We start from the raw sequence: 8,781 nt of genomic DNA on the forward strand, positions 1-8,781 counted from the left end.
AAGGGCGGTAATCAGCCGGCCGTGCGGGGGTGTACGCAGCGACGTTTGGATGCAGATGAAACAAGTCAAGAGTGTCTTCAAATCGCATAAGCACACGCAGCGGAACAAGCATATGGGTAACAGCAACAACAGAGGAGCACTCACCGGTAAGCACGTCATGCATCATTTAGGGCACAGGCAAGGGAGTAATTCAAGTGGTGATCCCTTTTAAAACAAACAAATGTTTTCCACTTAATGGCTTGGAAGAAGACTGCAGCCCATAAGCAACATAAAAAGGAATAATGGGACTGAAAATCAGAAGGAACGTTGCAATTAAGATGCCGTGAAATTAGTAAATGGAAATACAAAGTCCCTAGTAGTGTGGCTCCTATTAAGCACTGACAGTCCTTGCTAAGCAGACAGCCTCCACGAACAGATACTGAATTTTAATAATGCAATCAGTACATCAAGAAGTCTTGGCCCCAATTCAGGAAGAGATCCATTACAGACAACAAATAGTTTATCCTGCACTAGTGTCACATGCAACAGAAGCTGCAGATTGACTCATTTCAACTTCCATGACTTGTGCAGCAGATGTAAACTGTAACCTAAATGCTCTTTGGTATAGCAGACTTTTTTTTCTTTAGTAAGAATAAAAGTAAGAGCAGGACCAGACCCACAATTATGTTTAATTATTGAACTTCTGTTCTAGACTTGGTCTGATTAACTGCCCATTCTCACAGATTAATACACTGTTTTTACTGATACACTGAAAGTTGACTGCTCAATCTTTCAAAATGATGAAAAGTTGCACCAGACCTAACAGACTAGTTAAACATTTGTTTAACTTTTAAAAACCTTGAGTCATCCCTCTGCCTGCCTCAGGGCTACATAACGTGCTTAAATTAAAGCTTGCACAATCTTAAATATTTGTGTGTGTACTGGGCAGTAGCACTTAGGAGATTCCAGGATGCAGAAGGCACTTAATGATAGCATCAGTAACTGTTTCAGCTACTACCATTTGTAACAATTTAATAGTAAAGAGAAAAACATCCTACAAAAGTGATGTCATTTACCAAAGTCATTTGCCACAGAAAACAGGAAACTTTTAGAGTACAATAGAAACCATGCCAAAAAAATGTGTCCCATATCCACACTTAGAGACACTTTTATCCACTTTGCACACAAATGCTCTAGAAGAACTAACTCTACTGTCCTGAGGGTGGGAGCAAAGAGAAGTAACTGTTCCTGAAACACGAGTGCCTTCCACAGAAAAGACTCAACTGTTTTCATTGCTGATTCCTCTCTACCTATTGTTTGGGCTGGTGATTCAGGGGTAACTGCTCCAGGGATTGCCTGATCCCAGATGGTACCCCTTCTTAAAGGGAAGCATTTCCACTGCCTCTGTTGGCAGGGTGAGACAGAAGACTGCATAACTACTGCTACAAATCTGACCCTTACTGCAAATCCATTTGTTATCTGTAGAAGTTCAGTTTCAAAAAATATTTATCTTCTGTATTATGTATGGCCACACCCTATAAAGTTATTGACCACTGTATAATTACAGTGAGCCTGTATTAACACTGGCACAGAATAGAGAATTTTGTAGTTCGGTGGAAAAATTAAGTGCATTTTCATTGACCAGTCTGCAAACTGACCTTGCAGCATTTAATTGTGCAGTCTTAGCAAAAGCAGGTTTGATGGAAAACATATACTGAATTTTACCTCAGGAAGTTGCAGAGTTGGTTTTAACCGAGAAACTCATTAGGCTGATTTCTACCTATGCCAATAACTCAAACCAGTTCATTCCTCTAAATGTAAGGAGGACGGCATCTTACACCACTGCAAAACACAAACAAAACCCATGAGTGTCCTTCTATTCCCTACTGTTTTCATTTGTGGGGAAGAACAATCCAGTGAAACTAGTCTGATTTTCACTTCAATTTCTGAGTATGTATAACTCCATTTTTCAGTGAGTAGCTTGTCATTAGAAGTCTACTAGTATCAACCTCCATGCAAGACTGCATTTAACAAGTAAAAAAATTAACGATGCCATTCTTAAATTTTATTTTAGAGTAACATAAAAATTCAACAACAGCAGTACCCTCAAAACCATGCTCTTAAATTACTGGTTTATGACTACAGCCTTCATTTAAATGCTGTTGACTACAGTTTATGACTACAGCCTTCATTGTCCAAGCTTATGACTAATGTATCACTGAATAAGCAACAACAATGGGTGTGACAACAAACTCTGAAGGGGGAAGGAAGTACCTAAGACTTGTAAATGCTCACTGGTCAAAAGGAATGACAAGTCAAAGGGTCCACAATCAATCAGAAAGTTTTATTAGTAAATTACACACTTGGCATGGAAACTGGTGTTTGTTCCTGACCTACTATATAAGCACACAGCTGTGGGTTTTTGATAAAAGGGGTAGGGGGAGAGAGAAAGGACCACCACAATCCACTGCGTGCCTGAAGTCAGCTTCCCTACAATGGGCAACACCTGTATGACACTAATTTGACATAGGTTTAGAGGCAGACTCTACAAACTGCTCAAATCTAACAAAAGGCGTAAGAAATGTACGAATTACTGTTTTGCAGTGTGCATCCACCAATGTTTGATACACACTGAAAGGTTTTAATGCCTAAGTGCAATTATTTGTGCATCTTCTTAATCTGTGCTCTACAGAAGATTCACTCCTCAAGAAAAGAATCAGGTGTTTTGCTAAGAAAGCCACAAAGCCATTATCAATTTCAGAATAGAGAATTATGCAATACCTCCATCCCATCACATCTTCCTTCACAGCATTGCAACATCAAAACAGCTGTAATTGCCATCTGTTAAAGGCCAGATAATGTTAATCTGCTGGCAAAGAAGGGATGTTTTATTCCCAGAGTAATGTCTTAGAGGTTTATTACAGATTTTTTTTTTACATGTTTTCATCCTATGGTAATTTAAGATTCCCAAGCCTTTTACTACAATTGCAAAAGCAGAGAAACCTAATCAAACCCATTTGTACAAGGAGGCTAAAGGAATTACTGAAAATCCCATGTAATAATAGCAGGACTACAAGGCACCATTTCTTGTAATTTTCCACCCCAAGACCACAGTGAGCAGACTCTTTATGACAACTACAACCAGGACGAGTTACTCCTGGCAGAGAATCACTATGAAGGGAGAGCTGCAGCAGTTTGTAGTAACCACCTGCAATGAACCAAGTTTCTCACATACACTTTAACAAAGAACAGCTTATCATACAAATACTCTTCTCTTACACCTACCACTACCTACTAAACCATATCACAAAATGCCATGTTGACTCATTTTTTGAACAATCCCAGGGATTGCAACTCCACCACCAACCTGGGGAGCCAGACCCACTGCTTAACGACTCTCTTCATAAGTTTTTCCTAATATCCAATATAAACCTCCCCTGATGCAACCTGAGGCCATTTCCACTTGTCATAGTGATGCCTTTTCCTGGTCTTAAAATCAAGAGTCATACACGGTTAAGGGGAAAAGGGATTTCACCTTGGTATTTATTTTAAGGATCCTTAGGTGCACACGTCCAGGTCATATGCATTGAAATGCACCCCGCCGAGTCTATCCCTGAAGATTATAGGTTTTACTAATTAGCATATCTATCAAAGATTCCCCAATGAGAGGCTCAAGTGAGCCCCCCTCCCCAAGGAGCCTTCCCCTGGATGGTTCTATCTTGGTTTACAGAATGTGTTCTGGAGAGGACCTTGGGGTCTGGGGCACACTGATCCTTAGCTATGAAGCTTCTAAAATGTTTAGTCTCTTAGCTTAACAAACAAGTTCAAGAATGTAAGGAAAAACCACTAGGAATACAGAAGTGGTAAAAAGGTATAACAGGGGTATAAAAGAAAAGACAAAAACCACAGAATCATTAAGGTTGGAAAAGACCTCCAAGATCATTGAGTCCAATCTTTGATTGAACACCACCCTGTCAACTAAACCACAGCACTAAGGGCCAAGTCCAGGTGTTTTCTGAAATCTTTCAAGCATGGTGATTCCATCATCTCCCTGGACAGCCCATTCCAATGCCTGATCACTCCTTCTGTGAAGAACTTCTCCCTGATACCCCACCTGGATGTCCCATGGTGCAGCTTAAGGCCATTTCCTCTCATCCTGTCACTGGCTGCCTGGGAGAAGAGACTGACCTCTAACTGGATACAACCTCCTTCTTCTAGGTCACTCTGAGCCTCCTTATCTCCAGCTCCCTCAACCACTCTTCACAGGACTTGTGCTCCAGACCCCTCCCCAGCTCTGTTGACCTCTGGACTCCCTCCAGCACCTCAGTGTCTTTCTTGCAGTGAGGGGCCCAGAACTGGACACAGCACTTGAAGTGTGGCCTCACCAGTGCCCAGTACAGGGGGCAATCCCTGCCCTGGTCCTGCTGGCCACACTATTGCTGATCCAGGCCAGGATGCCATTGGCCTTCTTGGCCACCTGGGCACACCCTGGCTCATGTCCAGCTGCTGTCACCAGCACCCCCCCATCCTTTTCCTGCCACTCTTCCCCCAGCCTGTGGCACTGCCTGTGATTGTTGTGACCCAAGGGAAGGACCCAGCACTTAGACTTGATGAAACTCACACCACAGGGTGTCCAGATCCATCTGCAGAGCCTTCCTGCCCTTCAGCAGATCAACATTCCCATGCAATTTGGTTTCACCTGTGAACTGACTGAGGGTGCACTCAATTCCCTCATCCAGATCATTGATAAAGATATTTAACAGAAGTGCTCCCACTACTGAGCCATGGGGAACCCCACCCATGCCCAGCCACCAGCTGGATGTAACTGCACTCATCAACACTCTCAAGGCCTGGACATCCTGGCAGTTTTTACCAAGTGAACAGTGCACCTGTCCAAGCCATGGGCTGTCAGCTTTTCCATGAGAATGCTATGGGAAACTGTATCAAAGGCTTTAATAAAGTCCAGGTAGATGACACCAAGTACTCTGTGAAACTGTTCAGAGCGGAAAACATTTAAGAGGTAAAACACTTCACTAACAAGTCTCTAACCTGCAAATCTGAGGTAAATCTTGGTGACTGAAGAACACAGTCAGTGTGTTCAACTGCTTTTTATAAAATGAAACATCTGTGGCTTGAAGAGGAGTTACAGCATGACCAACCTGAATTTGAGACAGTGCAGGTACTGGCTAAGGCAACACATTTCTGGAATAGGACCAACAGGTCAGGAAATGTCTCAGAAATTCCTGTAAAGGATTCATAGAATGATGTGAGCTCCTCTCTTTCCTACCTGGCCACCCACAATTTTACCTTCCAAGGAGTCAAGTCTTCACTTCGTAAGGCTGGCCGTTTTTGTTGCTGTGGGCTGAGGTCAGGTTTTTCCTCATCACATGTCAGATGTCTCATGAAGGGTACATCACCATTTAGTCAAGACTAACATGCTACCAGTCATCTACACCTTCTAATAAATCACTGCTTTATATTCTTAAATTGTATATATTGCACTTGCAGTCTACATGCACAAAAATTCCTGAAGTGGTTCACAGAGGGTGGTTTACATATTCACCAGTCTAGGCAGTAAATGTGAATAAAGTACATTAATTTCTAGAAGTGATCGCTAAATGAACTGATCAACTACTGCAAAGAATTTTACATTGCAAGCTCAGAAATTAATCTGTTCCGGTGAAGAACGTTCCTTTGCTTAGTACATTTGTGTATGCTGCATATGACCATAAAATACAGAATTTCTTAAGGAAACATAGGTCTTTAATATAATTTAATTTGACTGGCATGTTTAGACCAGGAAGCCCATGAAATACTGCTGTAGGGAGTTTCAGCTGATACATGATAATGATCCTAAAGGAAGAAACCCAGCATTTTTAAGCAGTGGGAATGGAAAGGCAGAGTTGATGAAGACAAAAGAATTATTGAGGAAGAATTACTGAGAAGTCATCTGCCTGTTTTCATCTCCCTGCTACTAGTGGTAAAGGGAAAGGCACTAAGAGGCCAAAGTTGAGTCAACTTCTTCCAGTACAAACCTCATTCATGTTTGCAGAACAAAAAGTCTTTGTAAACAACCATCCCACCTCGTATGACCATGCATATTTCATTTTAAAGAGTGGAGGATGAGCAAAGAACAGCATTCTTTAAAGCTGGGAGATATTAAAGGATTGGGTATTGAAAACTGGTTTAGCTGACTTGGCTACAGAAGGAGGGAAAAGACAACAGTGCAAGGAAATCCTGCCTGACAGTACTGCACTGCAGGAAGAATGGCAAGAATGACAAGCTCATGTAACACTAAAATTAGCTGACTACAGCCACTGTCCATAGTTTTCCAAGACAGTATCAGCAGGCAACATGTAAATTTGCAGTGAGAAAACATTATTCCTACTTACATATGGTATCAGGCTCTGAAAGGTAAATCAGATTTATACAGAAACATAAAGAAGACATTTTCAGCAGTTTGGCTCCCAAATAATTTGTCTAGTCAACTCTGAACAAAGTGCTGATTCTCCACTCCTGAATACAAAGTAGTTCCTCTAAATGTCCTTTCTCACTATTTTTTCTGCTTAATAAAAAGAAGTAAAAGCCAAACTCATTACATTTAGAAGTGCCAACAACTGTACCATAGTTACTTTGAAGGAAATAAACAGCATAAAATAAAAAATATTTAATATTTACATTTCAAGCACTACTGAACTACAGTCTAGAATTAGTTCTACTGGATTTCAATATTTTCCTTAAGCTCTCTAGAAGAAATACAAGTACCAGATAAATCTGAAGAGATTGTGTTTAAATGTAAGATTCCCACGTCCTTGGTCCATACTCCATAATCAAACAATTGCATCTACTGTTGCTTATTAGTTAATGGAGTTAAGACATGGAAACAGTGATACCATAAAACATTCAGGCAACTGAGGGTTTTTAAGAAATGTTATTGCCAAAGACTGACACTAACCACACACAATAGTAGTCACGCAAAAAAGTAAAATCAGCAACAACAGAATAGTATTTTTACCTTTCACAGTTTCTGAAGCACAGGACATGTACAGACATCCGCATCTGACCAAGACCCATCCATTTATGGTGTCACTGAAGATAAAGTTGTGACAGATGTTAAATATTCCCTTCTTGTGTCACCAGGGAATTTCCTGGAACTGCTGGACAACACCTTCAAACTACTAATCTTGGCTAACAGAAAAAAAACCCTAAAAAAACAAAACAACCCTTATTACCTAACATTGAAGCTTTACACTTTGTCTTAAAGAGGAATACAGATTTTGCATAAAGCCAGCTAACACACTGAAAATACTCAGCAAGCTTGCTTTTTGCTCCCAGCCCTTTAACTGAGGTCAATGAAGAGAGACGGGTCTGTTCTTTGGCATTTTTAAAGCTAATCTGTAGGAGAATGCAAACTCCCATAAGTATTATCAACAAAGACATGTTTTCGGAATAGACCGTTTATGTCTTCAGCAGACTATAGCCTGCTTTCCTATCTGCCAAAACACTCTGGAGGATTTTAATCAACCTGGTATTAGTTTTGCAGACATTCCATTTTCTTTCAGTTTTTCAGAACTCATTTACAGTCCTTCAATTCTTACAGCCATAATTTCTGAGCTGAGATGCAGCTCTTAATCAGCGAAGTTAAGCATACTGTGAAAACTTTGCTTTATTCAGGTACTACCTGAAGATTCCTTACAACTTGTCCATAGCACATGAACAGCTCCACATCAAATGCTCTAAATTACTAATTTCTATTTTCCTTTAGTGGCAAGAATTGGACATAATGTGTGCTCAAACTGGCATTAAAAGAAAACACATGCTGTCAATGCTATTTTATACATAGCATAAAAATTGAATTTAACTTGAAAAAAATTCCATGTTCATTGAAAGGTTTGATGTCATTTCTCAACACTAGTCTGTCAAAAACCTTCAACTTAATCTTGAATTAAAGTTCCAATACAAATAGCAATCTTTACAAAAACATGGAGGTAAAAGATGGGGGAAAAACACTCAATGACCCGAGTTTAGCACAAATTACAGGTAGCAGAATCACCTAAAAGGAATCACAGGTATGTGGTTATGGTGTTCTCAGGTTTAAATCAGTTCAGCAAAACCTTTTAAGAACACTTACCCTGACTCACCACCAGAAGGACAACAGAATTCCCTTGAATAAAGAAGGTATCGACACAGTATTTTCCAGTAAGTTTTTCAACATGATCTCCATGTAAGATTACTTGAGCGCAAAAATAAACAGGCACCTGACAGTGCACTTAATTCCCCACCCCAACTTCCCTTGTCAGCATTTTCCTCCAGCTGAAAAATCACACTGAAATGTTTTCCTGCAGATTAAATATTTAAAGACTCACAAAACTTAAAACAAAACTGAGTATTTTATCTTTCTGTAAATATTGCTCAAGTTTATTTCTCTTAATTCTCTTTCTCCTTCACAGCAGACTTGGCCCTTCCAACTCTCATCCTCTCATAAAAAGTAGTAAACATGACTTTTCCTCTTTGAATTATTTCAAAAGCATTCTATGGACTGGTTTGTTGGTTCCATTTTTTTATGGGAGCTTGCAGCTCTGTGCTGGAACGCAAATGATTATGAAGAATGGGGCCAGAACAGTTGTTTTATAGAAAATCTAGCAATTGCAGAACTCCTTCTGCTACCTGACCACAACTCACACATCGTAAGATGGGAGACAAAACAAAAAACACCCAGTGATCTAAGTGGTCCTTTAAGCACTGCTAAGCCACGTTCCCTTCAAATGTTTACTCTAGGTCACAAGTGACTCTTTCCTTCGA

The 8,781-nt window shown here is 40.2% G+C and overlaps 1 protein-coding gene across 2 annotated transcripts in view; it reads right to left on the reverse strand.

Moving 5' to 3' along the window:
* The window catches only part of IL31RA (interleukin 31 receptor A), a 42,223-nt gene extending 34,596 nt beyond the window's left edge, over positions 1–7,627 (reverse strand). Inside the window, exons 1-2 of one of the 2 annotated variants that reach the window (XM_017744161.1) lie at positions 6,995–7,626; positions 145–204 (exon numbers count right to left, since the gene is read on the reverse strand). The gene's annotated coding sequence lies outside the window, so the exon portion shown is untranslated. Of the gene's footprint in view, positions 1–144; positions 205–6,994 lie in introns of both variants that reach the window. The other variant, XM_008643048.2, reaches the window with a different exon arrangement.
* Positions 7,628–8,781: the final 1,154 nt, after the last annotated feature.

Source organism: Corvus brachyrhynchos, unplaced genomic scaffold (assembly GCF_000691975.1).
Source record: "Corvus brachyrhynchos isolate BGI_N302 unplaced genomic scaffold, ASM69197v1 scaffold310, whole genome shotgun sequence".
NCBI classification, from domain to species: Eukaryota; Metazoa; Chordata; class Aves; order Passeriformes; family Corvidae; genus Corvus; species Corvus brachyrhynchos.